The sequence below is a fragment of the Echinops telfairi genome, unplaced genomic scaffold (assembly GCF_000313985.2).
Source record: "Echinops telfairi isolate 266 unplaced genomic scaffold, ASM31398v2 ScPeMD7_4225;HRSCAF=4972, whole genome shotgun sequence".
Taxonomy (NCBI): Eukaryota; Metazoa; Chordata; class Mammalia; order Afrosoricida; family Tenrecidae; genus Echinops; species Echinops telfairi.
The window spans coordinates 14,799,354-14,806,151 of record NW_022108124.1 but is presented as its reverse complement, the minus strand read 5'-3'; positions in this window follow the sequence as shown (position 1 = coordinate 14,806,151).

Sequence of the window (6,798 nt, the reverse complement as noted above, 5' to 3'; positions counted from 1 at the left end):
GATAGATAGATAGATAGATAGATAGATAGATAGATAGATAGATAGATAGATAGATAGACAGATAGATGATAGGTAAGTACGTAGATAGGTAGGTAGGTAGATAAGGTGATGCAAGGCACTTCCCAGGGAAAGCCTTTATGTTAGATCAGGACTATGCCTTGATTAAGAGTGGGATGCCTGAGATAGTTAAATTTTATTGTACCAACCTGGCTGATAAACATATGTGGGTTTAATTGAAGGGTGGAGAAATGAATGGTTCGGTGAGCCTTGCCTTTCGAGTCTTGGGTCTCTTGCTTTCTGATGGTCAGACCAGGGTGAAGCTGCCTGAGCCAGTTCCCTGCTTCAGCAGCAAGGCTCACTTCCTGCAAGACATCCCCTAGGAGAAACCACATGGACGTATCCCGATGCAGCCCTGGGTGCTGGAGCAGCCATGTGGAGACCCCTGCCAGCACTGAGATGCTTACACGCTCACTGATTCGGCTTTCCTCCTGCTATCAGCATCATTATGTGTGTTCCGTGAAATGGAGGAGGACTTTGTGGATTGGTGTCGGACATATCAGTTAATGCTGGACTTGTGGGCTTGGGCAGCACTGGGTTGGGATGTTTTCTTGATGTGCACTTAACCTTTATATAAAACTCTCTCTATACATGAGTGGCATCATTTCATAGCACCCAAATCACCCCAAATCATAGCCCATCCAAGCTGATAGATATTTTTAGGGGAACATGATTCTATTCATGATATCCCATATTTGCCAACCTAATATCTCCATTTATATTTGTCTTTAGGTTTCCTGAAATTTCTACTTGAAAAGAAAAAAAAAGATGAAAACTTGACTTTGTCACGCCTCCTTCAAACATCCTGTTTCATTACAGTTTCCATTTCCTTTATGTTGTTTTCACCACTGCACTGCACCTACATTCTCTGCAAGTAAACAAGCACTCCTTCCTTAAAAGGACCGAGGGCAACCAAGAAAGAAGAGAATTGAAGTTACAAAGGTAGTAAGAACTTCAAACTCACTGCCAAGTCCATTCTGACTCATGGCGACCCTATAGGGCAGGGTAGAATCAGTTGCCCCTGTGGGTTTCTGAGAGAGTAACTCTTTCCAGAAGTAGAAAGTCTCATCTTTCTCCCATACAGTGGCTGGTGGTTTCAAACTGTTGACCTTGAGGTTAGCAGCCCAACACATAACCACTACTCCAAGTGAATTCTAGATGGACTGCATTGTAAGAATCTCTCTTTCTCGTTCTCTTTCTCTCAGACATAGGCACGTATACAGGGTTGAATCCACCCTTTCCCTTTTGTTGCCTATCCATTATTCAATAGTCTTTTAAAAATTCCAGTCAGTGCCAGTTATTCTAAGGAAATCTATTCATTCAGTCACTAAGTCAATAAATATGTATTGAGTATTTACCATGTCCCAGACCTGTGCCAGCATCAGAAGACGGTGATGGGCAAAAAGCTTACACGGCCTCCCCCTGCCACAGCTAATAGTCTAGAGGGATAACTACAGCGGGGGCTCTGCAATTTCTCCGAAGGAGCAGCAATCTGTTGGGGATGGTAGGCAGGGCACTACATCTGTGCACCAAGCACACTAGTCTTATTTGAGCTGTATGATAATTTGGGGGAAGGGATTCAGCCAGTGACTGTTAAAATGAGGCTGAGGCTGCCTACCAATAGCAGACAGGACACCTTTGGCGGGAACACTGCATCGTTATGATCTGGATAGGCGCATACAAAATACTGTGAGGCGGGGGTGGGGGTGGGGGAGATCTTTTCATCTCATCGGTGGCAGCTGGGCCGAGGAAGGCTTCCAGGAGGAAATGGTTCAGGATGAGGCCGGAAGGATGCTTCGATGCGACCTACCACAGGTGATGAGAAAAGACGGTCCAGGTTGAGGGCAACGGATGTGAGAGGGCCCAGAGGTAAGAGAGGACAGCCTGGTGAACATGAGGGAATTAAAGCCTTTCAGGGGTGGTGACACAATGGCCATGGGTATGAATTCACACGCCATGAGATGGCCCAGGTCCCGGCAACACTTCTCTCTGTGGTGCGTAAGGTCAGCGTGAACCAGAGCCAATTCCGCCGCAAAGAACAACCGGAGCACCAGCCATTGTGAGAAAGCAAAAAAGCAAGACAGGTGCTCATCGGGGTTGCCCGCCAAGCTGTGTCTCAACAGGGTGCGGATGGAGTATGTGGGGCTGGCAGTCAAGGGTGGAAAGAGGAAGGAAGAATCCCCAGGAAGAAGTGGACACTCAGGGAAGGGAAAGAGAACGTTGTCAGGGTGATGAAAAATACCCTTTGTATTCAGAACAAGACGGTAATAACAAAACAAGGAGGAGACGGTGAGAAAAGCAGCCGAAGAGGTTGCCAAATCATTTACAGAAGCATGCCGACTGCAGGCCATCTGGAACACACAACAGCTTAGCGCACACACACCAGTCCAATGTGGCCTGGCAGCCTCCTGGTGGATTCCCAGAAGGGATGGGGGAGCGGGGGCACCTGAGGTTGGATGTTTTCTTTCCACCACTTCCTTTCTCCTTCACCTGAGTTAACATTAAAATTGGTATCTGAGCGATCAACTTGGCCAGAATGCAGTTTTCTGGCCCCAAAGGCTGTGGGGGAGGACCTGGATCTCACAGCCAACTGACCAGTGGTCCTGTGGGTGTCCGTGAGCTGATTTGGGCTATGCACTTTGGTTGGGCCTTTCAGTAGAATCGTAAATCAAAAACTCAAGCCCCTTGCTGTTGAGTAGGTGCTGACTCATGGCCACCCCATGCTGTACCGTAGAGCTGCTCTCAATAGAACCGCCATGGCTCTCACTTTCTAGAGGCTAACCACCAGGACATTCTTTCACTGAACCTTTGTGTGGGCACCAGCCTCCCCATAACCGAATGGGTCCAAGGGGTGGTTGTGTAATTGAGGGGTAAATTAAAGAGACATCAGACAAGATAAAGCATGCAAGGGCTCTCCTCCGCAATTGCTTCAGGAACCAGGTTCCAGCAGAGAGAGAGCATGTAATGTAATCTCAAGAGTTTATATAATCTCGGCCAAGCAGGCCATGGTAAGCACATCTGTAACAGGAAGGAGTTGTACAAGAGGCCTACGCATAACATGAGGGGAATCAGCTAGGGTGTACATGCAATAGGAGGGGATGTGCTAGAGGCACACGTGTGACAGGAAGGCACCCACATAACAAGATGAGTTCACTCTCGTGTCAAGACGACAGCCTAACCTTGGTCGTCTCTGAGCTGGCTTGATCTTAGGCGTCTTGGAGTTCTTCTCCAGGGGAACAATCTCTGATTCTTATCCAAAGGGAATGGGCCCTACTTAGAGGGGGACAGACATTAGGGTCTGAATGCTTTTGCTGGCAGATAACCTTCAGGCAGTGGGCCTTCAAGCTTATAGTGAGTGATCATGCATTTGCACAAAGCACCTTAAATGTGGCGTTATTATGGGGAGACATTGAAGGAAATAACTTTTACTTAGGAGAACGTGACTGGAACACATGTCTAACTTATGAACATGAGGGTCTCCCTCCATGGTAGCCCCAGCCTCCCAAACGCAACACCTGTAGCGTTTGTCAAGGTAGCCAGCCCCTAACAAATCATCATGGGTCTGGTAGGCGCGATGGTACAGTGATAATAAGTAAAGATTATAGTGACATCATAGAGAATATGCGAGATAGTAGAGAGGTTGAAATAATGGAATCAGACCGATTTCATGGTAGCATGCTCACCTCAGCTCCGCTTAGTGGCACAGGGCAGGACAGAGAGAGAGATTTATTACTAATCAAGGCTTATATATCTTTTGGGGATGTGCAAGTCCCCTAATTACAGGTAAATGCATACATCACAGGAAAAGGTTGTACTATAGGTAATACAGTAAGGGGAGGGGGACACACGCTAAAGGAGGAGGACCGATTAAGGGTACACATGTGACAAGATGGTTGGATTCTAGATTCATGATGGCGGCCTAACCTTGATTGCCCTTGAGCTGGAGACTTGATTTAGCCTAAGCTTTCAGGGGAAGCAATCCACTGTCCATAACAGCAGGAATGAGCCATACCCATTGTGGGAGGGACAATGGTGTCTGCTTGCTCTGGAAGGCTGGAGTCTTCAGGGAGATAACGTGACTATCGTTTACCATTAGTTGCAAGCAGTGTCCTAAGACTGACATGTATATTTGGAAGAGTCCAGCACGGGGGTGGGGAGGGGGAGCAGTCTTTTTGTATCCCACAAGCGTTGAAAGTTTGTTCAAATACACTCTCTTCCTGGTTCTGCTTCCCACACCTTTGGGTTGGCCTGAACCACCAACCTTTAGGTTGGCAACCCAATGCTTAAGTGACTGCACCACTCAGGGACTCCAACAGTCATATAGAGGGCAAATGGCTAAAGAGTCCAGCTGTTTTGGTCCTCCAGTTCCCAATAATAACTTGGAAATCTCAAGACCTTGAAACTCCACTTTGTCAGCCCGTGGGGTGAGCGGTGGGAGACGTGAGGAGCAGGGCAGTCTGGAGGTGGTCTGCTTTCTGTAGATGGTGGACCCACCACCGATGAGGAGCAGGGGAACTTTTCAGGGTACCCACAGAAAACATGTCAACTAATTACAGCTCTTTCTCCACGCGTGTTTGGAAAATTGGCATCGACATTTGATCATTTGATCATCGATGGGGATGAGGCCAGCATTGCTATTCAAGTTAGAATGCAGATCAAGGTCAAGAAAGCCCTTCAAAATCAGAAACCTGTTGGAAAAGGAAAATTCAGATAGCAAAGCAGTCACACTGTGCCCTGTCGAAGGCGGAAAACTTGTTAGACCCAGAAAAACAAGGTTGTCCCAGTGAGGACCATCTCTCATAGGTCTCCCTATCATAGCGACGTTATGCAGGCCCGCAAGCATCATGAGAACGGAGCACAACGCATTGATGTTTCAGAACATGTAGACGGTTCACAAATATTTATTCAGCAGCAACTCCGCCTCAGGGACTGTCCCAGGCAGTGGGAAGGAGAAATGCCCCTCTGTCTACACTCACGCTGTCTACATTGTGGTGAGAGCAACAGACATCACACAGGGAAACAGGCGGGTTACTCCGCGGCCTGGTAAGGGCAGTCAGCAGGGTTGGCAGACAGCAGACGGTGGCTGGGAAGAGAGGTTGGCCCGGTTGGGGAGGCCAACCCCTCTGAGAAAGGGGTGTTTCCCTGGGACATACGTGAAAAGAAGACAGCCAGGCAACCACCTGGAGCAAGAGTGGTCCAGGTGGAAGGAAGAGCACTGCCAAGGCCCTGGAATGGGACTGAGGCTGGCGCGTGGGTGCTTGAGGCAGACGGAAAGCCTGAGGGGTGGGCCTGTGAAAGACAAAGAGGCAAATGGGAGATGCCACACCCTTGGAAGAGCCATTGTCACATGCTCTAGTGAAGAGGACTTTTAGAATGTCTTTCACTTTAGAGAGAGTGCATGCCACGGTGTCAACTCTGACTGGTGACACTCTTAAGGACCACAGAATGCCACGCAGCCTGGTTCTGTGTCACCCTGACAATCGCCAGCATGTTTCTGTCCATCGTTGTGGCTTGTGTGACCATGGGGTCTCTCTCTTGACCTCACTGGCCCTCTGCTTCACCACACGGTACACTCCACCATCAAGTGATAGGTGCGATCGTTAGGGTTTTCCTTTGGTTTGGTTTGGATTTTTGTTCTGGTTCACACTCGGCTTTCCACAGCTTCTGCCCACCACGAGCTCTGGTGGGAGGTTTTTATTATTTTATTTTATTTATTTATGAATCATTTTACTGGGGGTTGACAGGTTTTACGTCAATGTGGGTAGACCAGGATTGTCCTCTGACATGATCTGAAGCAGTGTGGTCAGTAGCCCCACAACGGGATATTCGTGAAGCAGCCACACAGCTGATCTGGTCACAGTCCTAATTCAACTGAGGGAGAGTTCATCCAGGTGGGGCCTCCTCTTAGTATAAATTGACAGGGAGTGGAAGTCAGCTGACCTCTGCTGGATCTGGATTCTGCACCTGTTGATCACAGGAGCCATCAGCAAACTGCTGACCCTGGATCCATTCAGCTCGGCATCCACCAGCCTGTGATCTTCCTGCTTGATCTCCTTGCTTCCTGCTCATCAGTCCCTGTGGTTACAGGAGCCAGGAGAGGCCTTCAGCTTCTATCTGACCCACAGACTGGGGCTGGACCGGGCTTACCCACTTCTACAGCTGTGGGAGCCTTTTCTTGATAGATATCGCTTCCTATCTACATGCACACCCCGGTGTCACTGATTTTATTTCTCGGGAAAACCCAGTACAAACACAGAAAGAGAGTTGGACAATGTTTGGTTATGATTTATAACCTCTTCATTGACTAATTTTCAGAAATAGTTCACCAGGCCTTTCTTTCTAGCTTGCCTTAGTCTGGAAACTGCTGATATCTGTCCACAAAATCTGTCCAGCCCAGTAACCTTGCTGGTATTTGAAACATTGGTGATTCAGCTTTCAGCAACCCACAAGCCACCATTGTATGACAAACTGACAAATGTCCGTTGGGATTTAACGCTAACACACTGAGGTCCAGCTGATTCCAACTCACAGCAACCTTACAGGGCAGAGAAGAAATGCCCCCATCGGCTTTTCAAGGCTATCAGTCTTTCAGAAAACAGCCTACCACATCTTTCCCACCCACAGAACAGCTGCTAGGTTCAAACTGCCGTCTTATGAGTTGTTTGCTTAACCACGGTGCCACCAGGGCTCCTTTCTACACTTAATCTTGTGCCCGCCATGTGGGTGCCATTGAGTTGGGTT